The following is a 27,900-nucleotide window of genomic DNA, read 5'->3' as shown; positions in this document are numbered from 1 at the left end:
CCCACACATCCAGTGCTGCTTCTTATACTGTAGCTTTTTTTCCCTGTAGCTCTTCCTCTTGCTTGGAAAATATAACTACAGTGCCTATAAAAAGTATTTACCCCCTTTGGCAGTTTTCATGTTTTATTGTTTTACAACATTGGATCACAGTGGATTCAATTTCGCTTTTTTGACACTGATCAACAGAAAAGACTCTTTCATGTCAAAGTGAAAACAAACTTCTAAAAATTGGTCTAAGTTTATTACAATTATTAAGCACAAAATAATTGTTTGCATATTTACTCACCCCTTCAAGTCAGTACTTAGTAGATGCACCTTTGGAAGCAATTACAGCCTTGAGTCTGTGTGGATAGCTTGCTATCAGTTTTGCACGTCTGGACGCTGCAATTTTTCCCCATTCTTTTTTACAAAACTGCTCAAGCTCTGTCAAATTGCATGGGAATTGAGAGTGAACAGATCTTTCAAGTCCAGCCAGAAATTCTCAATTGGATTGAAGTCTGGACTCTGACTTGTCCATTGGCTTTGTGGTGTAGCTTTGCCAGGATACTGACTCACCAACAGTTGGACCTTCCAGACACGGATGTAATTTTACTATAATCAATTGAAACACCTCGACTGCACATGGTGATCTCCATTTGACTAATTATGTGACTTCTAAAAACAGTTGGGGGCACCAATGATGATTTGGTGTGTCTTATTGAAGGGAGAGAATATTTAGGCAATCAATTATTCTGTGTTTTATATTTGAAATTAATTTAGATCACTTTGTTGAGATCTGTTTTCACTTTCATATGGAAGTTTTTTTTCTGCTGATCAGTGTCAAAAAAAGCCAGTCAAATCCACTGTGATTCAATGTTGTAAACCAATAAAAATGAAAAGTTCCAAAGGGGTGGGGTGAATACTTTTTATGGGCACTGTATTAAGGTTTAAAATCAAAATGGTGCAGCTGCTGTGAGTTCTGCAACAGAACTGGAAAATTTAAAAAATACTTAACAGGCAGCTAACTTTGTCTCTAATACTGTCTGATCTGAGTATTTTTGTTCATGTAGACATTTGCAGTAATTTTAAATCAAGTCATTAAAGGGATAATGAATGAACAGTCTTATTAACAATTGCTGTTTCAGGTTCTAACCTGAGATTCCAATGGGTTCATCAAACTCCACCGTTATTCCTACTCTTGAACATGTCAAGGAACACTTCATATAGGAATGTGAAAAATACAGAAGTATTTTCAATTGTCCTGCTCTGGTGCGCAGGATCATGGAAGAATTAATGTAATTAATTAAGAAAATTATTTAATCTTGAAGAATATCATAGCCTGAGTCATTTCAGATGTACATTGGGTGTAGATTCTCAATATTCCCTCAGTGGGAAGGAGTTTAGGCAACTTTGTAAGTAGGTGAAGTGATGATGTTAGGGAGATCACAATGTAAAGAGTCAAACATATAGGTCAGAGAAGAACTATTGGAATTCTCTACCTAGGAGACCAGCAGTGACTCACTCACTGTGTATACTCAGGAAATATGCCATAGATTCATAGCTGCCTTTCTAAAGCAGCTAAGATAATCAAAATAATCTCTTCTTCCCCCTCCTATCAGGCAGATGATACAAAAGCCTAAAAACACATCACCATCAGCCTTAAGGACAGCTTCTGTCTCATTGTTACAACTGTCTCATAGTACTATAGTGTTGGCATATGGCCAAGTGGTTAAGGCGTCGGTCTAGTGATCTGAAGATCGCTAGTTCGAGCCTCAGCTGAGGCAGCGTATTGTGTCCTTGAGCAAGGCACTTAACCACACATTGCTCTGAGATGACACCAGTGCCGAGCTGTATCGGCCCTCATGTTCTTCCCTTAGACAACATCGGTGGCATGGAGAGGGGAGACTTGCAGCATGGGCAACTGCTGATCTTCCATACAACCTTGCCCAGGCCTGCACCCTGGAAACCTTCCAAGGCACAAATCCATGGTCTCACGATACTTACAGATGCCTATATATATATATATATAGTACTATAAGACAGAGTCTTGGCCTCACAATCTATCTCGTCATGGCCTTGTACCTAATTGTTGTCCCTACCTTATTATTCTGCATTCTGTCATTGACCTCAATGTATGTTTGTGATGAATTAATCTGCATGGATGGCATACAAAATAAAGTTTGTCACTGTACTTCAGAAAATGACCATGAAGCCATACGATATAGGAGCAGAATTAGGCCAATTAGCCCATCAAGCCTGCTCTACTATTTCTCTCCATTTAGAAAATGCTTTTATTTCTGCTACCAAAGTGCATAGCCATACTCATCCCAACTCTGCCACTTCTTTGCCTATTCTCCTAATCGTCTAAGTCCTTCTGCAGCCTCCCTGCTTCCTCAACACTACCTGCCCCTTCACCTATTTTAAGATTGTCTGCAAACTTGGCCATAAAGCCATTAATTCTGTCAGACATATAACATAAAAAGGAGCAGTTCCACACAGACCCCTGAGGAACATCAGTAGTCACTGGTAGCTAATCAGAGAAGGCATCCTTTATTCCCAGTCTTACCCTCCTGCCAATCAGCCAATGCTCTACCCACGCTAGTATTATTTCTGTAATATACAAAGGACTTTTAACTTGTTAAGCAGCCCTTGTCAAAGGCCTTCTGAAAATCCAAGTAAACAACATCCACCAATACTTCTTTGTCTATCCTACTTGCTACTACTTTAAAGAATTCGAACAGATTTGTCAGGCAAGATTTTCCCTTAAGGAAGCCGTGCTGACTTCTGCCTATTTTATCATAAGCCTCCAAGTACCCCAAAGGCACATCCTTAACAATGAACTCCAACATCTTCACAACCATTGAGGTCAGACTAACTGGCCTATAATTTCCTTCCTTCTGCCTCTCTAACTTCTTGAAGAATGCCGTGACAATAATAAACCAATTTAATGCCCTGGGAAAGGTTTCACTGCTAACGTAATGGTCTTTCTGTAGAAGCGGTGTTTGGGTTATGGTCAGAGTTAACGGGTGCTTTGGAATGTGAGCTGGGTCTTTTGTTCAGCGGGAGATGAAGAGAGAAGACCCTGGAGAGAACCAGTCATAAGATATGACTCGATGGGGAGATCGTGATTCGATGGAGCCAGGTGGCGAGATCGACTGAGGATCGGTGAATTGAGCTCCAGCTGGTGTACATTTGACTGTTTAATTATAATGGGCTTTTTTCATTTTTCCTTTCTTTTCTTTACTAACCCTTTATTTAAGATTTATAACCGGGGTTTGGAGTGGGAGAGCCGTCTCAATCTCACAGGTTTGGCGGTACTGAAATGTGTCTTCCCTAGACTTATGCAGCCAAGGAAACCAGTGGGGTTTCACCAATTTCCCATTGTTCAGAGAATTTGGGAAATGGTGTTGAGGTAGAAGATCAGGCATGATCTTCCTTCCTCATATAGTCATTGTTGATATTGAACATGGTGGTTTAAAATATGGAAGAAAATGTAGAACTAGAATGGGCCAAGGACTGTGGAAGCAGACAGATCAATTGTCTTTATGTGGAGTGATTTGAGCTGGTTACTGAAGAGAACTACTAATTGTCACTTGCTGGGAAGAGGGCAATAAATGGATGCTGGCCTGGAGCAGACCCAATGAAAAGCCAATGACTTATAGCCAATGACACTGGAAAGCAATATTTGAATTTAAAAATATTTCAAATATTTTGAATATTTTGAATTTAAAAAACTGTGTTTAAAAAGACTCTTCCCATATATAAGTGAATGAAATAGCAAGGAGATCTAATTATCAAACATATCATCTACCATACAAAACTATAACTTGAGTGTTCCTCATTAGAAGAACTAAATGCACCTAATATTCTGAAAGAGGTAGCTGAGGAGATTGTGGAGGCATTAGTAATGATTTTGCAAGAATCATTAGATTCTGGTATGGTTCTCAAGGTTTGGAAAATTACAAATATCACTCCACTCTTCAGTGGTTGGGACCACTTTTTCTTACGGTGTCTGTCAATGATTTGGATGACAGTATTGATGGCTTTGTGGCCAATTTTGTAGATGATACAAAGATAGGAGGAAGAACAGGTAGTGTTGAGGAAGTAGGAATGCTGCAGAAGGACTGAGATAGATTAGGAGAATGGGCAAAAAAGTGGCAGATGGAATACAGTGTCAGGAAGTGTATGGTCCTGAACTTTGGTGGAAGGGATAGAAGTGTAGACTATTCTCAAAACGGGAAGAAAAATTTTTAAATCTGAGGCGCAAAGGGACTTGGGAGTCCTTGTACAGGATTCCCTAAGGATTAAATTGCAGGTTGAGTCAGTGGTGAGGAAGGCAAATGCAAAGCTGGCATTTATTTCAAAAGGACTAGAATATAAAATCCAGGATGTAATACTGAGGCTTTACAAGGAACTGGTGAGGCCTCACTTTGGTGTATTGTGAGCAATTTTGGACCCCTTATCTAAGAAAGGACATGCTGACATTGGAGAGCGTTCAAAGGAAGTTCACAAGAATGATTCTGGGAATGAAAGGCTTATCATATGAGGAGCATTTGATGGCTCTGGAGCTGTACTCGCTGGAATTTAGGGCAATTGAAGGAGGATCTCATTGAAACCTATTGAATATTGAAAGGCCTAGATAGAATGGATGTTTCATATAGTGAGGGTGTCTAGGACTAGGGGGCACAACTTTAGAATAGAGGGACTTCCATTTAAAATGGAGATGAGGAGGAATTTCTTTAGCCAGAGGGTGATGAAACTGTAGAATTCATTGTCATAGTCAGCTGTGAGAGCCAGGTCATTGGGTATTATTAAGGCAGAGGTTAATAGATTCTTGATAAATTGGGGTGTAAAAGGTCAGGAGAAGGCAGGAGAATGGGATTGAGAGGGAAATGGACCAGTCATAATCAAATGGTGGAGCAAACTTGATGGGCCAAATGGCCTAATTCTGCTCCTATGCCTTATGCTTTTATATAATAGTGGGGCATTCCAGTCTACATGTGAAAACTCAGTTCCGGGAATCAAGAATCAAAGATTTTAGTTGTTATCTCTGGAATGGTGACTGGTTGGGAGACAACTGATAGAAATTTATAAAATTATGAAAGGCATACCCATAGTAGATAGTCAGAATCTTTATCCCAGGGTATAATTGTCAAATACTAAAGGGTATGTATTTCAAAAGAAAGGTGAAAAGTTTTAAGGAGATGTGTGAGGTATTTTTTTAAGCAGAGAGTTATGGGTGCCTGGAATGGGCTAGCAGGGGTGGTGGTGGAAGAAGTTCTAAGAGTGGCACTTACAACGCTGTTAGGTGAATACACAGGGAATGGATAGATATAGATCATGAAGAGGGATATGATTTAATCATGTCTAATTTAAAAATGTCTGTGCTTGGCACAAATATTGTGAGCAAAGGGCTTGTTCCTGTGCTGTATTCTTCTCTAATCTATGCCCTATGTTTGGAACCTAATTTTGAAAGCAAAGTACATTACAAAACCTCTCTTATAAAGCCAGTTTAACATTACTCACTAGGAATAAATTTCTATGTAATTCTCTATACACCATCTATTCATGTTTCCTTCAGCCAGATGGTTCAAATTTTATTTGAATTACATTCATGTATCTAGGTTCAAATCCTACACGAGAACTTCAAACTCAAAAAAAAATTCGGCCCACCCCCCCCAGTGCAAGAGGTGATTTTTTTTGTGACACGTGCTAAGCTGAAGCTTCATTTGCGCCGTCAGATGGCATGCATTCTAGTCGTCTTTTTTTTTGCCAAAATGTTTTTAAAGCAAGTGGTCTCAACGTGAGCTCCCACACTTGAATTATGGGACATAGGGTTGAAAAATCAAAGTAGCAGCTCCAGCCCAATCATATCTCCCCCAGCAAGATACCAGCATGTTGTGGAGAGATGTGAAGAGAGAAAAAAAAATCTGTGAGGGAAATCTTGCGTGAAACAAAAATGCAGCAAGCACTCTATCTGTTGAGTAAACAATTCAACAGTGCAGTAAAATAAGAATGTACAAGGTTACAAGGTGAGAAACATCTGTGAAGGCATTTGGATTGGTATTTCAAGTCAAATCAGAAAGGCATATTCAGAGAAAGCTGCATGTACAAATCTAAAGAACACCTTCCCTTTGGAATAGGGATTGTTCATGTTACGCTGACACAGCAATGCCAAGTATTTTCAGTCTTGACCCCAGTGAGGTCAGCTTTGATTAGTCTAGACACCACCATGCACAAATCCAAAATAGCTCTGCTTTTCTGCTCTGATCTGAGGAGCTAATTTAAATTCAGTGTGAGAGACTGGAATTCCCACAGAGTGCAGAGGAGATTGATTTCTCAAAGCAGGCAGCAATGGGTACACTCTCACCGATTCGATCAAACCCCTTTCTCTCCACCACCCCATCCCCCTAAGAAACTGCAATGGTTTCCATTTGGCTCATGTTGACCTCACTTACCAGCTTTTTTAATCCATTTAAATTCTATAAATTTGTTTCCGCCTCTGACTCTCTGCATTTTCCTTTAAGACCTCCTTAATGCTGACTTAGAGTTATTGAGTTGTACGTCACGGAAATGCGTCGAATGGCTCAGCTCATCCATGTGATGAATTTATATATTTGAACTAGTCCCATATACATGCCTTTTCACTGCATAATTTTATAAGCTTCTATCAGGTCTCCCCTCAGCCTGTATTGCTCCAGAGAAAATAACTGAAGTTTTTCTATCCTCCCCTGATAGGTCATGCCCTCTAATCCAGGCAGCATCCTAGTAAGTTTCATCTGTACCCTTTCCAAATCCTCCACATGTTGCTGTAAAGGGGCATTCAGAACTTCATCCAATAGTCAAAGCACAGACTAATCACATTATTATAGCTCTTCTTCAAAGGGGAAGGATGACCATGTCCCCAAACCTAATCACATTTTCCTGCCTGAGTATAGATTCCACTCCACTGCCAACCATTGATCTCCCCTTGGCCCCTCATTTTATGTGGTCACAGAGAGTTACACAGCTCAGGGACAGGCCTTTTAGCCTAACCTATCCATGCTGACCAAGTTGTCCACCTGAGCTAGTCCCAGTTGCCCGCATTTGGCCTATAAACCTTTACTGTCCATGTAGTTGTCCAAATATCTTTAAGCATTGTAATTGTACCCACCTCTACCAATTCCCTTGGCAGCTCATCTCACATGCCACCACATTCTTCGCCACAAACCTGCCTCTCAGTTTTTTTAAAATCTTTTCCCTCTCATTTTTATCTCATGCCCTTCAGTATTAGACTATCACCATTTTATATATGCCCCCCAAGATTTTATTATAGCATCCTATTCTCCAGTGGGAATAATCCTAGTCTATCCAATCTTTCCTTATAATTGCAACCCTCTATTCCAGGCAACGTCCCTGTGAATCACCCCTGTACCATCTCCTGTGCTGCCACGTCCTTTCTATAGTGTTGGTGACTTGAAATGTATGCGATATTCGAGTGTGCCTTAACCAATCTCTTGTATGACAGCCCCACAATGTCCCAACTCTTATACTCAATACCACTGCCTCTGATGGTGTGCAAGCCAACACTTTTTCATTACCCAATCCACCTTCAGCTCTATTTTCATAGAGCAATGAACTTGCATCACATTAATGCCTCTGTGCACTTTGTCTTTTGCTATACCTATCCAGCCAGTGTTATATAAGATAGAATGCATTATCTTTCAATTGTCTTGATTACATTCCATTTGCCACTGCACCGTGCAACTTTCCAGCTGATCTATGTCATTCTCTATCTTTATCTTAAAGTAACTGTCCTCACTATCTACAAATCCACCAATCTTTGTGTCACCAGCAAAAGCTTCCTCAGACTTCTCATCCAAATCATTTATGCAACACACAATATATGGCATATAACAAAGGTTCCTACCCAGCACTAGTCACTATGGTACACCACTGGTTACAGAAAAAAATAATCATAATATGAACAAGCTTGATATAGCACACAGAAAATTTATAAGGATGTTGCCAAGACTTGAGGACCTGAGTTATATGGAAAAATTGAATAGCTTAGGTTAGGACTTTATTCCATGGAATGCAGGGGAAAGAGGAAGATCTTATAGAGGTATAAAAAATTATGAGGGGTATAGGCAAGGTGAATACTTGAAGGTTTTTTTCCTTTAAAGTTAGGTGAAATGGGAATTAGAGGATTAAGGTGAAAGGTGCAGTATTTAAGGGGAATCTGAAAGGGAGTTTCTTCACTCAGATGGTGGTACAAATGTGGAACAAGCTGCCAGCAGGAGTGGTAGATGCAAGCTCCATTGTAGCATTTAAGAGAAGCTTGGATAGATACATGAATAGGAGAACTATTTAGAGCTGTTATCCAGGTGCAGGTAGACGGGACTAAGTAGAAAATTAGGCTGGCATAGACTAGATGAGCTGAAGAGCTTGTTTCTGTGCTTTATGACTCTAACCACTACCCTCTGTCTCCTATCACCAAGCCAATTACATAATACCTTTCCTCTGACACCTATCTCTCTAAAACTGAACATCTTAAACTTTATGAGTCCTAACTTTCTGGACCAGCCTACTGTGCAGGATCTGATCCAAGTATACCATGTTTCTTACCTTGCCTTCATCAGTTTATCTGTCTACACCCCTTGCTGCCTTGGAAAAGTAACCAGCATAATCAAAGTCCCTACCCGCCATGGACCTCCCTTCCACTGGGCATATAGTTTCAATATAATTATGGAGAAGGATAGGACTGGACCCAGGGCTGAGATTTTTGATTGGAGAAAGGCTAACTTTGAGGAGATGCGAAAGGATTTAGAAGGAGTGGATTGGGACAATTTGTTTTATGGGAAGGATGTAATAGAGAAATAGAGGTCATTTAAAGGTGAAAATTTGAGGGTACAGAATCTTTATGTTCCTGTTGGGTTGAAAGGAAAGGTTAAAAGTTTGAGAGAGCCATGGTTTTCAAAGGATATTGGAAACCTGGTTCGGAAAAAGAGAGAAATCTACAATAAATATAGGCAGCTTGGAGTAAGTGAGGTGCTCGAGGAATATAAAGAATGTAAAAAGAATCTTAAGAAAGAAATTAGAAAAGCTAAAAGAAGATATGAGGTTGCTTTGGCAAGTAAGGTGAAAATAAATCCAAAGGGCTCCTACAGTTATATTAATAGCAAAAGGATAGTGAGAGATAAAATTGGTCCCTTAGAGAATCAGAGTGGACGGCTATTTGCGGAGCCAAAAGAGGTGGGGGAGATTTTGAACAATTTCTTTTCTTCGGTATTCACTAATGAGAAGGATATTGAATTGTGTAAGGTAAGGGAAACAAGTAGGGTAGTTATGGAAACTATGACAATTAAAGAAGAGGAAGTACTGGCACTTTTAAAGAATATAAAAGTGGATAAGTCTCCGGGTCCTGACAGGATATTCCCTAGGACCTTGAGAGAAGTATGTGTAGAAATAGCAGGAGCTCTGACAGAAATATTTCAAATGTCATTAGAAATGGGGATGGTGCCAGAGGACTGATGTATTGCTCATGTGGATCCATTGTTTAAAAAAGGGTTCTAAGAGTAAACCTAGCAATTATTGGCCTGTGAGTTTGACGTCAGTGGTGGGTAAATTGATGGAAAGTATTCTTAGAGATGGTATATATAATTATCTGGATAGACAGGGTCTGATTAGGAACAGTCAACATGGATTTGTGCATGGAAGGTCATGTTTGACAAATCTAACTGAATTTTTTGAAGAGGTTACTTGGAAAGTTGATGAGGATAAAATGGTGGATGTTGTCTATATGGACTTCAGTAAGGCCTTTGACAAGGTTCCACACGGAAGGTTAGTTAGGAAGGTTCAATTGTTAGGTATTAATATTGAAGTAGTAAAATGGATTCGGCAGTGGCTGGATAGGAGGCGCCAGAGAGTAGTGGTGGATAACTGTGTGTCAGATTGGAGGCTGGCATCTAGTGGTGTGCCTCAGGGATCTGTACTGGGTCCAATGTTTTTGTCATATATATTAATGAACTGGATGATGGGGTGGTAAATTGGATGAGTAAGTATGCAGATGACACTAAGATATGTGGAGTTGTGGATAATGAAGTAGGTTTTCAAAGCTTGCAGAGAGATTTAGGCCAGTTAGAAGAGCGTGCTGAAAGATGGCAGATGGAGTTTAATGCTGATAAATGTGAGGTGCTACATTTTGGTAGGACTAATCAAAATAAGACATACATGGTAAATGGTAGGGCATTGAAGAATGCAGTATGAATGGAGGGATCTAGGAATAATGGTGCATAGTTTCCTGAAGGTGGAATCTCATGTGGATAGGATGGTGAAGAAAGCTTTCGGTATGCTGGCCTTTATAAATCAGAGCATTGAGTATAAGAGATGGGATGTAATGTTGAAATTGTACAAGGCATCGGTGAGGCCAAATTTGGAGTATTGTGTACAGTTTTGGTCACCGAATTATAGGAAAGATCTCAACAAAATAGAGAGAGTACAGAGAAGATTTATGAGAATGTTACCTGAGTTTCATCACCTAAGTTACAGAGAAAGGTTGAACAAGTTGGTTCTTTATTCTTTGGAATGTAGAAGGTTGAGGGGGGACTTGATAGAGGTATTTAAAATTATGAGGGGGATTGTTAGAGTTGATGTAGATAGGCTTTTTCCATTGAGAGTGGGGGAGATTCAAACAAGAGGACATGAGTTGAGAGTTAAGGGGCAAAAGTTTAGGGGTAACATGAGGGGGAACTTCTTTACTCAGAGAGTGGTAGCTGTGTGGAATGAGCTTCCAGCAGAAGTGGTTGAGGCACGTTCGATGTTGTCGTTTAAAGTTAAATTGGACAGCTATATGGGCAGGAAAGGAATGGAGGGTTATGAGCTGAGCGCAGGTTGGTGGGACTAGGTGAGAGTAAGAGTTCGACATGGACTAGAAGGGCCGAGATGGCCTGTTTCTGTGCTGTAATTGTTATATGGTCATAAGATACAAAAGCCTGAATACATGTACCGCCAGGCTCAAGGACAAATTCAGCTCCACTGTTATCAAATAAATCAATGGTTCCACCTTGTTTGATAAGATAGAGTCTTCACCTCACGGTCTACCTCATCATGGCCTTGTACTTTATTGTCCATCTGCACTGCATTCTCTCCTTAACTGCAAGATTTTATTCTGTATTCTGTTATTGTTTACCTTTGTACCACCTCAATGCACTGATGCAATGAAATGCAAAACAAACGATTTCACTGTATCTTGGTACATGTGTCAATAATTTTTTTAAATGAACTGATTTCTCCAAAAAACTCAGTCAGATTTATAATGCTCATTTAATATTTACATATAATGTATTTTTTTGTCTTTGAATGTGAACTTTATCAACTATTGCTTGGATCCTGTAGAAGATTTTAGGAAAGGTTTGGCAGGCTTAATGTCTTTAGAATTCAATAGCTATGAATTAGCTTGGAGGTGCCATGTTGGTAAGGCTATTAAAATTGTTGACAGTTTAACATCTGCAGCTGGCTATATCAATACTTCATTTAATTGATGTTCTTTACTATGCTTTTAAGATTTAAGAGCATTGATAGTGCTACTGTGGGAAGCAATCTGAAGTCTGATATTGATTATTAACCTAGTTGTGAACTGATTATTAAATCCTTTCTCTTGATCAAGTTCCAGCAAAAGAAATATACCTTTTAATCGTGTTAAATCTGGACTGTCTAATCAAATACTGTTTAATATGTTAAATTCCCCTACACATTGTGAAAACTCAGTTCATTGTGCATATTCCCTCCTTATCGTTCTCTCCCAGGTGGGACACCTTACAACTAAAAACTATTCTGTCTTAATCTGACTTCCCACTTTCTCAATCTTTCTTTCATCACACTTTCTCCTTTCTTTCTCTCTCACTTTGTTCCCTCTGCCTTGCTCTTTTCTCACTTTCATTCTCATTCTCAGTCTTTCACTCTTTCCTTTTCTCCTCACTCTCTTTTCCTTCTCATTCCAATGTTCTTATTCTTGCTCCCACTCACATATTCCATGTTTCTGACCTCCCTTTTTGCTCTTAAATCACTCCCTCCTCCTTTTACACTCCCTCACTCATCTTTTCTTCAGCCTTTTGTACCTGCTGCACTATTCAATGAGATCATTGCTGATTTTTTATTTATCTCAGCACCACGTTCCTGTATTAAGTCTGTATCTCTTGATTCTTTTAATATCTAGGATCAAAGCAGTAGATTTTAAGTTTCATAAAGTGAGTAAAGTCAGGCTGAATCTGAGCTCTGTCAACCAGTTCTATTGTGAGAATAACTATGTCTTCTGAGTCACTAGAAATACCACAGACCTGGTTGTGACAACAGAATAAAAGCAGTTTGCAATAACATCAAACAGCCTTTTATCAATCACACCAACAGACTTCTCAGAACAAGGTTCAATTCTAAAATAGAAAGGAATGGTTGCTTGCCTTTTTCAGAAGTTGGAATCACAGTGCACTGTAGGAGATTACTCTGCCCATCAGACTGTTCTGGCTCTTTGTAGGTGTTTTCTGATTTGTTCCACTGCCTCCCTTTCTCCTTATCTTCTGAGATCCAATCCCCAAGAAATCACGGTTCCCCTTCAGTTGCTTTGCAAAGCAGGAAGTGGAGGCTGGAAATTGATTTATTATTGTTGCACGTACTGAGATAGATCAAAAAGGTTTTATTCTGTGGGTTCTCCAGATGTTTTCTTTTTAGTACTGCTATGTAATTATGCCATACATAATTACATAGTGTTAGTAAAAAGGAAACAGAGAGCAAAATAACGTTACAGTTACAGAGAATGTGCAGTACAGATAAACAAATGAAGTACAAGAATCAAGGTGAGATGAATTGTGAGATTGAGCTCACCTTTAATGACAAGAGATTTATTCAAGAGGCTTAAGCCAGGGTGATAGAAGCTGTCCTTGAGCCTGATAGTATGTGCTGTCAGGCTTTTGTATCTTCTGCCCAATGGAAGGAAAGAGAAGAGAGAATGGCAGGGGTGGAAAGGATCCTTGTTTATGTTCCCTGCCGCAGGAAGCGTAGACAGAATATGGAGGGGAGGCTGGTTTGCATGATGGATTGGGTTGCATTTACAACTCTCTGAAATGTCTGCTTTTTAGACGAAGCTTCAGAAACTTAACTTCCTTCTGCTTCCTTAAGTGACTAAAGAAATTTCATGATGTGGAGTGAGTTCTGGCCAATGTCTATCCTTCAATTAACGTTTCAAAGCAGCTTAATCAGTCATTGCCACAGTGTTTTTCCAACATTGTAAGCATGATTGCATTCCAGAACTCCTCAACATCTTGGCCCGAAGCGTCAACTGTTTATTCCTCTCCATAGATGCTGCCTGACTTGTTGAATTCCTCCAGCATTTTGTCTGTGTTTCTCAAGGTTTCAAGCATATGCAGAATTGCTTGTGTCACTAACATTAAAGTAATTTTAAATAAGGATACTAAAAAGTACAGTAGAAATGCAAATGTTTCTTTACAAGATCCCTCAGGAACTTGTGGGCTATAACGTAACTGATGCAGCCTTGTGACTTGCAGAATTCATTACTGTGGACGAGAAATTGTTGGACAGGTGGGTAGTTTTTGAGGTGATACGTTCCTTCTACTTGTTATGACTGTGGAGCTTAAATTTGTCAATGCCAACTTGGACACTTCTCTGCATTGTGAGATGCCATACACAATGGGTTCCTAGAAGTCAATAAGGAAGTGGTGCTCTATCAAGATGACTCCGAGAACTTCTGTAAAACAATTCCTTTGTCCACATGGAAATATCTTGCTGAATTCAGAACAGAGTTTCTCATTCCAGAGCTTGGTGTCAGGCATCCAGAGTCAACTGGAAGCCAAGTGCGGCCTCAGAAATCTACCAATGGATTTGGGCAATTTTGTGCAGAGAGTGTATTTGGTATTGTTCCAGTGCTTCGAGAGGTTTGCTGTAAGCAGTCCAACTTTAAGAGGCATACAGTAAGGCAGAATTAATTATTGCCTACTGGGCTGGGAACTTTCTGCCACCTTTGACATCTTGATCCCCAAGTACATCTCCTCTGATTTCCTAAAGCTGTACTGGTGCACTGAAGTTAATGGTGAATTCCCACATTCATGTCTGCTTTCACTGAGGCTTCTTTAGCTTCCCTGGCTACTGTGGGGCTACAGGCTTCTCCTATCCTGTGGAAACTTGGATTGTGAACAGTTATCAGAAACAGAACACTCCTGGAACCCACAGAAGACCTGCAGAAATAGATGCGTTTAAGGTGAGAAGAAGGAGCTTTAAAAGGGATATGAGGGGAAACATTTTAACACAGGGAGAATTTGATATCTGGAGCTCACTGCATGAGGAGATGATGGAGTTAGATGCAGTCCCTTTGTTAAAAAGACTTTTAGACAAATGTTAAATTGACACTGATGTCACAATACAGAGAGATCTCTAACACCAAGGAAAATCCTACAAAACGTTATGGCCAGTCCATCACGAATAAAGCCCTCCCCACCATTGAGCCTTTCTACACAGAACATTGTTGCAGAAAAGCAGCATCCAACATCAGGGATCTCTACCACCCAGGGCATGCTCTCTTCTTGCTGCTGCCATTGGGGAGAAGGTACAGGAGCCTCAGGACTCACACCACCAGGTTCAGGAATAGTTATTACCCATAACCATCAGGCTCTTGATTGAAAGGGGATAATTTCACTCAACTTCTCTTGCCCCATCATTGAGGTGTTTCCACAACCTATGGATTCACCTTCAAGAGCTTTTCATCTCACGTTCTTGATACTTATTGGTTAGTTATTTATTATTATTGTTTCTTTCCTTTTGTATTTGCACAGTTAATTGTCTTTTGCACACTAATTGAATGCCCAAATTGGTACGGACTTTCATTTATTCTATCTCAGGGTTGTATATTGTGACATATATGTACTTCAATAATACATTTATTTGAACACCTCTACTTCCTCAGGAGACTAAAGAAATTTGACATGTCCTTGTCAATGCTTACCAACTTTTATTGATACACCATAGAAAGCATCCAATCTGGATGCATAATGACTTAGCATGGCAGCTGCTCTGCATATGACCACAAGGAACTGCAGATAATTGTGGACACAGCTCAGTACATCTTGGGAACCACCCTCCACTCTATGGACCCTGTCTTTAATTCTCATTGCTTCAGTAAAGAAGCCATCATACCCCCACCCTGGACATTTTCTCTTCTCCCTTCTCTAATCGGGTAGAAGATACAGAAGCCTGAAAGCATGTACTGCCAATCTTAAGATCGGCTTCTATCCCACTGTGGTTGGAGTCTTGAACAGACCTCTTGTAAAATAAGATTGAATCTTTGCTTTACAGTTTACGTTATGATCTTGCACCTTATTGTTTACCTGCACTACACTTTCTTGGTAGCTTTTACACTTTATTCTGCATTGTTATTGTTTTACCTTGTTCTGCCTCAATGTATTGTGTAATGATTTGATCCTTATGTATAATATGTAAGACAAGCTCTTCACCGTACCCTGGAACAGGTGACAATAATAAACCAACATGAATACCAAAATAGACAAGGAATAGAAAAATAGGGATATAATGTGGACAGATTGGAATTGGTTTATTATAATCTATCCTGGACACAACACAGACATCCCACCCTGCAAAAACTCATTTCAGGGAGATAGCACCACCATTGCAGGAAGGTAGCACCCACACACCCTCCAACCCCATATCACCCCCCCCCCCCAAGCGCTGTCGACCTCCAAGGGTGCATGTATACAGGACATTTGATTAGGAAAGAACACTACAATTTATTTGACACATATTGAAACTATTTACACACACACACACACACACACACACACATATATATTCCTTGTTGAGTATTTTGTTGGCAATCTCAATGCTAATGCAAATAGCTTTTCTATTTCTTTTGCAAACTTTCCTTGTACTGTGATGTGGCTCTGCTGAAAAGAACTGTGAAATATTTGAGCAGCCTTCCCTACGATTAGCCTCCCTAATATGTTGTGGTCCCTAAAAGAAATTAAAGCATAAGGTGTATCCTTATTATATTGTCTTATGTAATACTTTGTTTTTGTCCAATCTGTAATCTGTAAACTGGGTATATGCAGAAAATGTGACATTAAAATATGTACTTGTATATTATCATGGAGTCATTTTTAAATTCTATTACAACTTTAAGCATGTCTTGACCTCATCACGTAGGACATCAATACAGTAGCTCCTTAGCAGCTAGCCAGCTAGTTTAAATAACGTTAGCTATGCTAATGAATGAATGACACCTGTTAAACTCACCTCAACATGTCTTTTACAATCCTAACCCACCATGGGCAATAGAAAAGTCACTGTTGCAAACAGTGCAGTGAGCAACACTGTCATTATTTTGACCCCTGTTAGGCAGGGGTACACTTTAGTGTAGTCTGGGGTGATGTACGTTTTACATTTTCTTTTTTTGAAACACTTTGCCTTGGTGGTGCAGAACACGAAACTGAAATGATGGAGAGACAGAGGTCGACTGTAGAGCCCGCCCACAGAGAAAACTGATAGGTCTACTTAGCACAAAGGGAGACTAATCAGGATGCTCGCTCTCACTCCAGCTCCCCCTCTCCCTTTCATTTCCGGGATATTGTATATAATTTGCGGGCACCAGGGAGCTGCTATTAATACGTGGGAGAATCCCGGAACTTCCGGGAGAGGTGGGATGTCTGACAACATATTGATGCATTTACAAAGAAGGCACGACAGCAGTTGTACTTCAGTTGGAGTTTGAGGAGACGTGGCTTATTACTAAAGACCCTCGCAAATTTCTGAAGTTGTGCAGTGGAGAGCATTCAAACTGCTTGTATCATAGCTGTATCACTGTACATGATCAAAAAAGCTACAGAAAGTTTTAAACTCAGACAGCTCCATTATGGGTACTAACCTTCCCGCCGTCCAGGAAACCTTCAAAAGGTGATGCCTCAGAAAGGTGGCCCCCATCTTTAATGTCCACCATCACCTGGGCCATGCCCTCTTCTCATTGCTACACCAGGGAGGAGGTACAGGGGCCTGGAGACACATACTCAATGTTTCAGGAACAGCTCCTTCTCCCCCGCTATCAGATTTCTGAATTGACAATGAACCCATGTACACTACCTCATTGTTTTTTTTACTTTTTTGCACTCTTTGTGCACTACCTTAAATTAATGCTTATATATATTTCTTATGTAATTTATAGTTTTGTAATTATATGTTGCAAATTACTGCTGCTGCAAAACAATTATTTTCATAAAGTATACCAGTGATATTAAATCTTTTTCTACTTCTGAGTAGTGGCTGCCCTTGCTCCTGGTGGCAAGTGCTTTCAAGTTTTTGTGTCTTCCTGATGGCAGAGCAGAGAAAAGAGAATGTCCAGGGTGAATGGGATTAATGAAGATGACAAAATATCCGGCAAGTATATGATGGGCTGAAGGGCCTGTTTCTGTCCTGTATGACTCTCAGACTCTATGACTCTGAAACTGAAGGTTGAGGAAATTGCTCTGATTACCAGGCACTTGATCATATTCTCATGTAGAGTATCTGCTGTGCTGCTACTTGCCAATGTACATAGATAAATAATAGAGACCCAGCACCATGGCAGGTCAGGGCCTCTCCATTTCAGAGGATTTAATTTAAAATCTGTCTGTGAAATGCCCTCACTATAATTAAAATGAAGAACAACATGTGTCCTGTTTGTAGGGTTGACTCAAAGTCATGACTGCGGGGAGTGTTGGGGTGAATAGCATTAATAAAGCTTAAAGAAAAACACATAAAGGATATACCTGTAGAAAGAAAGACTGATGAGTTAATGGAGGAAGGAAATTTCATGCAGAGCTAACAGTGATCAGTTGGGCTGAATAGACTGCTTCAGTGATTCTGTTCCAGGATAAATTTTTGTATGTCCTGAAGGAGTGGAGCTTCTTGTCTCCTGTTATGTACCATCAATAGTTCCTCTAATCCTTGAGCTAAGGCTTTAACTGAGACTCTCAGCATCAATGTTTAACTCCCTTGCAGTCCAGGGGTGTGGAAGTAAAAATCCATGCTCTGGTATTATCAGACAAGGAGAACTTTTCTCAGTGTCCTGGCTTCAAAATAGTACCTCTCTGATGTTACTTGCTGGTCATCATTTCACTCTGCGCTGATTGGTTGTTGAGATTCCAGCACTCACAGCAATTAGTGCACTACGAATGCACTCTGCAATGTTTCTGATATGTCTACCTTCTTTCTGAGTGGTGGCTTCCCCTTTGTCAGTGGCAACAAAGGCGTTGCCTGTAGCTCATCCATTTCTCATGCCTCCCTCTCTGCTCCAGAACAGAACAAGAACAAGAACAGAGCTCCCCATAGTTCCCATCTACCACCTGACTAGACTCTGCACTCAGCTGTTCATGCACCGCAGTTTCAACATCTTCAAAGAGGTTCCAGCATCAGTCATGTCTTTCTCTCTACTCTCCTTTCAGAATTTCACTGAGTCATACAGCATGAAAGCAGGCTCTTCAGCCCAACTGGTCTATGCTGTGATATCCATCTAAGGCTAGTCCAATTTGAGTACAATTCCTCTGAATCATTCCTATCCGCATACTTGTCCAAATGTCTTTTAAATGTCATTGTAACTGCCTCAAATACTTCTAGCAGCTTGATCCATATATCAAGCTATAAATCCTGTCCATCCCAGGGTTCTGAAAGAGAAGGCTGAAGAGACAGTGAAGGCATTAATAATGATCTTTCAAGAATTACTAAGCTCTGGAATAGTTCTGGAAGACTGGAAAATTGCAAATGTCGCTCCTCTCTTCAAAAAGGGAGCGAGGCAGAGGAAAGGAAATTATAGAGTAGTTAGTCTGATCTCAGTGGTTGAAGATGTTGGAGCCGAGTGTTCAGGATTGGTTTCGGGGTACTTGGAGGCACATGATAAAATGGGCCATAATCAGCATGGTTCCCTCAAGGGAAAATTTTGTCTGACAAAATTGTTGGAAATCTTTGAAGAAATAGCAGGCAGGATAGACAAAGGAGAGTCAGTTGATGTTGTGTGCTTGGATTTTCAGAAGGTCTTTGACAAGGTGCCAAACATGAGGGTGCCTATCAAGTTACAAGCCCATGGTATTACAGGAAAGATTCTAACATGGATAAAGCAGTAGCTGATTGGCAGGAGGCAAAAACTGGGGATAAAGGGAGCCATTTATGGTTGGCTGACAGTGACTAGTGGTGTTCCACAGGGTCTGTGCTGGGACCAATTCTTTTTATGTTACATGTCAATGATTTGGATGATGGAACTGATAGCTTGGTTGCAAAGTTTGCAGATGATATGAAGCTAGTTGGAGGGATGAAGAAGGAGAGAGGGTAAAGAAAGACTTAGATTAGGAGAATGGACAAAGAAATGGCAGATGGAATACAATGTCGGGAAGTGTATGGTCATGCACTTTGGTAGAAGAAATGAAAGGGCTGACTATTTTTTAATTGGAGAGAAAACACAAAAAACTGGGCACAAAGAGTTGAGAGTCCTTGTGCAGGATTCCCTAAAGGTTAATTTGCAGATTGAGTCTGTGGTGAGGAAGGCAAATGCGGTGTTAATGTTCATTTCGACAGGACTAGAATATAAAAGCAAGGAGGTAATGTTGAAACTTTATAAGGCACTGGTGAGGTCTTACTTGGAGTATTGTGAGCAGTTATGGGTCCCTTATCTGAGAAATGATGAAACTGAAGAGAGTTCAAAAGAGGTTCAGGAAAATGATTCCAAGATTGAACGGCTTGAATTATGAAGAGCATTTGATGGCTCTGGGCCTGTACTCACTAAAATTCAGAAGAATAAAAGGTGACCTAATTGATACCTATCAAATGGTGAAAGGCCCTGATCGAGTGGATGTGGAGAGGATGTTTTCTATGTTGGGAAAGTCAGATCAGAGGACACACCTCAGAAGGCTTCATTTCAGAATGGAGATGAGGAGGAATTTCTTTAGTTAGAGAGTGGTGAATCTGTGGAATTTGTTGTCACGGTCAGCTGAGGAAGCCAAGTCTTTATACTTAAGGCAGAGGTTGATAGATTCTTGATTGGTGAGGGTATGAAGGAATATGGGGAGAAAGTAGGAGATTGAGGCTGTGCAGAAAAATGGATCAGTCATTATGCAATGGTGGAACAGACTCGATGGGCCAAATTGCCCATTTCTGCTCCTACATCTTACGATCTTATATCCACCACCTTCGGTGTGAAAAAGTTATCTCTCAGGTCCCTTTTAAATATTTCTCATCTCACCTTACATCCATGCCCTCTAGTTCTTGACTCCCATTCCCTGGGAATCAGACTGAGTGCATTCAACCTACCTATGCCCCCCTTGATTTTATACACCTCAGTAAGGTCACCCCTCAGACTCCCATAATCCAAGGAATCAAGTTCTACTGGGACTCTTCCCTTTGTGATTCCCTGATTCAATCTTCCATCTCCATTTCTTATGACCTTTCCTACCTTAGGTACTGCAAGACTTATCCTTTTGTCTTCTCTTTTCCCACTGTCTGCGGTGGCCCAGAGTCTTTGCAGGTGAAGCAGTGACCCCCTTGCACTTCTTCCAAACCAGCAAACTGCACTTGGTGTTCAGAAAGTGGTCTCCCCTAAGTTGGAGGATACAAGCATAGACTGGGCTTACAGAGTACATGCTCAGTTTATAGGAGTGTCCCCGAGATTCCTGTTTCTTGCCTCTTGAATTCTTCATTCCATTCCCATTGTGACTTATTGGTCTGTGACTTTCTTCACTGTTACAATGGGCCCAATGCAGGCTTGTGGAACAACACCGCATCTTCTGGCTGAGCATGGTGAAGCCTTTGGCATTCAATATCCAATTCTCCAACTTTTTCATTTTTTTTGTCTGTATCAGTCACCCATCTGTGATATTAGCTCAATGTGTTTAATTTTATTTTGTTTTTCTTTCTCATTTCCCTCTGGAAGTGGAGGACATGCACACCCTGACCTGTTAGGCCGATCCTCCTGCTCTGCATTTTGCAGCTTCCACATTCATTTGCCTATGTTCTCTCGCTCTATCCATTCTCATCCGCTCATTGAACAGACAACCTCATTTTCAGTTTATCCCATTGGTCACTCTGGCTACACCCTATCAGAGACTCCCCTTGTCCACCCCTCCCAACACCTTCCTGCAGCTGAATGAGCTTTTGTCTCCTTCCTTGTTCTGACAATGATGTGAAGCACTAACTCTGTTTCTCTTCCCACAGACGTGCCTGACCTGCTGACGGTTTCCATACCACAACCATCGTCCTTTTGTAAAGTCCTACAGTCTCCTGATATTCTGAAAGGTGCTATACAAATACACATGCTGTATATGGTGGTCACCTGGTCAGATTCTCAATGTGTGCTGGTAAGATGTTCATTTTTTTTTCATTTAAAATGAGTTTCAGGTTTATTGTCTCGGCCTTTTGTTGTGAAGTTTGTCATTTTGTGGTAGCAATACAGTGCAAGACATAAAGTAATTGCTTTAAGTTCCAAGAATCTTTTTTAAACAGTACTAAAGAGGAATAACAAATTGCATTCAGAAATATCACAGCAGATGGAAAAAAGCTGTCCGTAAAATGTTGAGTGTGGTTCTTCAAGCTCCTGAACTTTCTCCCTCATGGTAGTAATGAGAAGAGAGCATCTCCTGGGTGCTGCGAGCCCTTAAAGATGGATGCCACCTTCTTGAGGCATGACCTTTTGTTGTTACAGCTAAGCTGTGATAACTTAAGAGTCATGTTTACTTATTGACCATAGAGGCAGCTTTGTTTGCAGAGTGACATTTCCAACACTCATTTGAAATCAAGGTTCTACTGAGCATACACGGGCTAGGAACACGTCAAAACAGGTTGCACCAGAGAGTAGATACAAAGGACAGTAGTTCCTAGAATCTGAAGTGAAAAATAAGCTGCTGGAGGAACTCAGCAGTGAGGCAGTTCCTGTGGGGGCAAATGGACAGTCCATGCTTTGGTTTGAGACCTATCATCAAGGCTGAAAGAAGAGTGGGGAGGTAGCCACTCTCCCGTCTCTATTTGCCTATCACCCCCGTCACCTCTTTATTCTGGATATCTTTCCATTAGTCTTGAAAACCACATGAAAGTTCAAATCCAGAGATTTTGACTGTCAATTTCCTTCTGCAGATGCTGCCTGACCCTCGGAATTCCTTCAACATCTTTCATTTTGCCCAGCCAAAGAGTGACAATCTGCTTCTGCTAAAGCCCGAAGGCTCCAAAGGGCTTTACCTAGAGGACCTTCATATTTTTCCACTGTTATTCTTCATCTCCACACTCCTTCCCCACTACGAATACCCTCAGCATTCCTTGAACATCCCACCCTCCTGTCAAAAATCACGACAGCTTTACCGGCACAGAGGAGGCACTTTGGTCCATCATGTCTATGCTTGCTCTAGGTATCTTGCCCTATCTATTCTATGGTTCAACAATCAGTCCTCTGGAGAAACTCAATGGCTTTCTATAGGGGAAAAGGACTGTCGAAGGTTTGGATTGAAATGTTGCATTATGACTATGCCAATTGTTTGTTGCTCCAAATTCCAACCCCTGTGTCTCCTATAAATTCTATTCTTTTCCTTGTTCTCCTCATCTCTACTGATTTTCTCTCTCATTATCCATCCCATTCTCTTTCGAAAGCCCGGATGGCCACTATATCCACCATTCTATAGGGAGTGAATTCTTGCTCTCTATGTGGAAGACTTCTTTTCTCACATCGCCCTTTTACCTTTTCATCTTCAAGTTAAATCTTAATATTAATCTATTAAAATTAAAATATTATTTTTAATATTAGCCACAGGTTTCCTCAGTCTGTTGGGTCTGAAAAATTCAAGAACCTGTGCACCTCTATCACATCTGGTTGACCAGAAATAGGAAGAATTTCATTAAGTTGGAAAAGGAGCAGAAAAGATTCACAGGGGCGTTGCTTGGACTGGAAGGCCTGAATTACAGGAAGAGGGGTGACATTAGAGTGGTTTTAAAATCATGAAGGTATTGATAAGGTAGACAGCACAGGGTGGGGAAATCTAAGACTAAAGAGTATGTGTTTAAGGTCAGAGAGGAAAGATTTAAAGGTTGAATATTTAAATGTTATAAAAGAAAGATTGTAATAGTAATTGGTACATATAATTGTCACAAGTACTGAGATACATTGAAAAGCTGTTGTTTGCGTGCTATCGGACAGATTAATGTCTGAGGGGTAAGTTTATCGCACTGAGGGTGGTGAATTTATAGAATTAGCTGCCAGAGGAGCTGGTAGAAACAGGTAGAATTACAAAATTTAAAATACATTTTGACCACTACATTGATAGGAAATGTTTCGGAATATGAACCAAATGCAGGCAAATTGCATTAGCTAAGATAGGTAAGTTGGTTGGCACAGTTGAGATGGGCTGAATGGGTTGTTTACATGCTGTGTAACTCTATGAGTCTATGAGTTAACAGGCCAGGTAACATCCTTGGAGAGAAAAAACAGAATTAATGACCTCACATCTTAACATTGTGAGAAGTGATTGTATGAAATTGTTGAATTTAGTGTTGAGGTTATGAGCTTGTTTTCTCAAAGGAGGGCAACTTCATCTTCTTCAGTCTAACCCTGAAGCTGAAATCCTTCCACTGTTTACCATTCTTGTACAATGTTCCTCAAACCTACCTCTTTGATTGGGCTTCTGTTCATCTGTCCTAATGTACCACCTCATTGGTTCAATGTCAAAGTTTGTTTCATTATGCTCCTGTGAAGTACCATGGGATATTTCACTGGGTTAAGGGTAATACATAATGCAATTTGCAGTGTGTCTAATCTTAACAACTCCATTTGCAGGTTGTGTTGAAGTTCACAGATTTTAGAGCTCTTTTAATCACAAGTGGCTGATGTTCTCTTCAAAGCTAATATAGTTGCAAACCTATATGATTTGCTGAAAAACTGATATCTTAGTCCCTGGAAATTTGCACTCTGTGTTTCCTTCAGTTGCATTCAGTCTGTTAGACTAGCAATATCCTTCTTTCCTGTGAAAATGAGCAAAGTGCAAGGTGCTGGCTATGTCTTTTTGCCCACCATTGCAATTCCTTTGTTGGGAGGCTTCAGCTTGATCACCCACTGTGCATGTAATCCAGGCTGACTCAATGAGTGCTGCTCTGTCTGAGTTGCTGATTTTCAGAGAAGTATTAAACTGTCTTCTCCAGTGAACGAGTCAAGAACATTACAGGATTCATGAAGGAAGCCTTTCACCAATGAGCTTCCATACCTCAGCAGCCAGAATCCTGGCATCTGAGAGCTCTTTCTGGAAGTATGATGCTGTCTGTTTAAAACATAGAGCAGTACTGCACAGACATACTGTAAACCCTTCAGGCAATGTTCCCTCGAATTTGTAATGACCAGTGTGTGCAAAAATCTTGTGCTGTACAATTTTTTGCCCAATGACAACAATGTGTGCGCTGAATTTTATATATAGAGGTATTCATTTTAACAGCGAGCAAAACACTGTCAATAAGAACTTTGATCTCCTCTGGCTTTGATTGCTTTCACTCTCGTTCATCTGCACTCTCATAAAGCATAAGTAGCGGGCCTGTAGTGGGTAATGAAGGATTTTCTCACTGGAGCTTTTGCACACCGTCTATTTGTGATTTGCTTGCTAAATGACACATCAAAAAGTCAAGTTTCCAAATATCACTGCACTTCTTCCCACTTGTAAATTCTCCAACAACTTTTGTATCATGGCAATACACACAGGTAACACCAGTTTCTGTATTGTACATAAATATTTCTCATTGTTGCACATTTCTGACCTCATGAGCTTTCAGTGTAGCATTTTCTACTGTTTCAGTAAGCCATTCTGCTTTAAATAAACTAGCAGTTCTTTTGCGCTTCACGTCCTTTGCTTCTTTGGAATTCGACATAGTGAATCAATAATTTCTTCAGTAAAAACAGTATAAATAAGCCAGTTCTAAAATCTACAGACACATCATCGCAAATGCTGCATTGTCAACACCGTCCGCATCAAAACCAGAAAAGGAAGTGTATGATTGTAAAATATATTTCACATGCCAACAAGGTAGAGGGTAACAACCCTCTGTGCACAGTTTAAATTCCTTTGTGCACAAGTAGCAAAAGATGTGTGCACGCACGCATGCATGTGCACATCTTAGAGAGAACATTGCCTTCAACCCACAATGTCCTGCAGAATCAATTAAATGCTTAACTAATCTCTCCTGCTTCTACAATGTCCATATCCCTCCATTCTCTGCACATTCATAGAACATAGAATAGTGCAGCACAGGAACAAGCCCTTCGAGCCACAAAGTGCTGAATCAACTAAATAAATAACTAAAGGATCAAATCCCTTCTGCCTACAGAATAAATCCTTCCATTTCCCTCATGATCATGTGCCTAACTAAATGTCTCTTAAAAATCCCTAATGTAGCTACCTCTACCACTACCCTAAGTAATGCATTCCAGGTACCACCACTCTCTGTATAAAAAATTTGCCGCTTATATCTCCTTTGAACTTACCCGCTCTCATTTCAAATCAGACCCTCTAGTATTAGACATTTCAACCCTGGGAAAAAGATACTGCCTGTCTATTCTATCTATGCCTCTTGTAATCTTACAAACCTCCCCTCAGCCTCTGTGACTCCAGAGAAAACAACGCAAGTTTTTCCATACTCCCATTATAGCACATACTCTCTAATCCAGGCAGTATCCTGCTAAAACTCTTCTGCACCCTCTCCGAAGCCTTAACATCCTTCCTGTGATGGGGTGACCAGAACTGTATGCAATACTCCAGATGCGGCCTAACTAGAGTTTTATAAAGCTGCAACATAACTTTCTGACTTTTGAACTCAGTGCCTCGACTAATAAAGACAAGCACGCCATATGCCTTTTTAACTACCCTATCAATCTATGTAGCCACTTTCAGGGTGCTATGAACTTGGACCCTAAGATCCTTCTGTCTCTTTCCACTTGAAGAACCAAAATGCAACACTTCACATTTGGCCGTGTTAAGCCTCATCTGCCAATTCTACACCCTTATCTGCAACTAATATATATCTACCATATTCTTTGCCGGTCTTCTGTGCGACCCATAACACCAATAATCTTTGTATCATCTGCAAACTTACTAATTCACCCATCTACATTACCATCCAGGTCACTTATATACACCACAAGCAGTGGAGGTCCCAGTACAGATCTTTGCAGAACACCACTAATCACAGACCTTTACCTAAAATAATTCCCTTTGACCACTTTCCTCTGTCTTCTATGGGCAAGCCAGTTCTGAATCCAAATGGCCAGTTCACCATGAATCACATGCATCTTAATCTTTTGGATGAGCCTCCCAAAAGGGAGCTTGTCAAATGCCTTACTAAAATCCATATAAATACTATCCACAGCTCTACCTTCATCAATCATCCTCAAAAAACTTAAGCATTTTAGTAAGACATGACTACCCCCATACAAAGCCATGCTGGTTCTCGTTGCCAAGTCACTGGGTATATTTAAGGCATAGATTGATGGGTTCCTGATTAGCCAGGACATCAAAGGGTATGGGGTGAAAGCAGTGGAGCGGGGATGACTGGAAGAATTGGATCAGCCCATGATTGAATGGCAGACTCGATGGGCCGAATGGCCTACTTCTGCTCCTATATCTTATGGTCTAATCAGGCCATGGTTCTCCAAATGCTCATAAATCCTATCCCTAAGAAAGGATGTCTATGTGACTATCTGATAGCCTCTCAGATGCCTCTATCAATTCTATGTCCACCCTGCCTCTGGTAGCACACACCACTCTGTGTGGAAAAACTTGCCCTGTACAAACTCCTTTGAACCTTCCTCTTCTCACCTTAACTGATGCCCTCTGTTATTAGACATTTCAATCTTATGTCTGACTGGAAAAAGATAATGAATGTCTACTGTGTCTATAGATACTAATGAACCTGAGCTTTCCTGCAATACAAGAAAAATGCAGGAATAACTTCAGCCACTGGAGATGGCCTTTATAACCTCACTAAAATCTTTGTCTCCATCATTTTGGGTGGACTGTAGGACACTCTCCAAAGATGTGGCTACCCAAAGAAATGCACATTAATGTTTCACTTGCGTCATGACAGCGCACAAACTATGATCCCCACTGAAGAGTCATCAGCAAAGCCAACTAAATGCTTTGGGATCTCACTGGGTTGAGCAACATCTGTGAGTTGTCAATGTTTTGGATTGTGTCACGACTGAAAGTGGAGGAGAGGTGGCCAGTATAACGAGGAGTGGGGGAGCAGTGATACAGGATCTAGGACAGAATTAGTCTCATTGAAGACCAGCACCAAATTAGGCAGTATCATTGCCTTGACACTTTGCTCAGTCTTTCTCATTGCAGTGTAGTACCTCAGCTCTCGCAATCCAGGTTCAATCCTGACCTCAGGTGCTCTCTGTGCAGTCTGCATGCTCTCCAGATAACCATGTGGGGTTCCCTGGGAGTTCCAGCTTTCTCTCATATCCCAATAACTTGTGGCTTGGTAGACTAATGGTCCAGCATAAATTTCCCCTGGTGTGAAGCTGAATGGCAGCATGTGGGGGAGATAATGGGAATATAAGGACCATAGAATGGGATAGTATGTCAGTACCTGCAGATTTACAGAGACTTGATAAATCGAAAGGCCTTTTTCTATGCTATATGGGTCTATGGCCCTAAGACTACACTGACGAAGAGTGAAGTAGCTTTCTCTGGTATGCTGTTAATTTTTGTCCCTCTATTGACATCATTGCATATGGTAACAGTCACACTGGAGACACAAGAGACTGCAGATGCTGGAATAGAGAGCAAGAAGTAAACTGCTAGAGGAACTTACTGGATCGGACAGCATCCATGTAAAATAGGCATTTGATGTATAGGGCTGAGACCCGTTTCATATGAAAGATAG

The sequence above is a fragment of the Mobula birostris genome, chromosome 1, assembly GCF_030028105.1.
Source record: "Mobula birostris isolate sMobBir1 chromosome 1, sMobBir1.hap1, whole genome shotgun sequence".
Lineage (NCBI taxonomy): Eukaryota > Metazoa > Chordata > Chondrichthyes > Myliobatiformes > Myliobatidae > Mobula > Mobula birostris.
The sequence above is the reverse complement of the archived record's forward strand: the minus strand, read 5'-3'. Positions refer to the sequence as shown.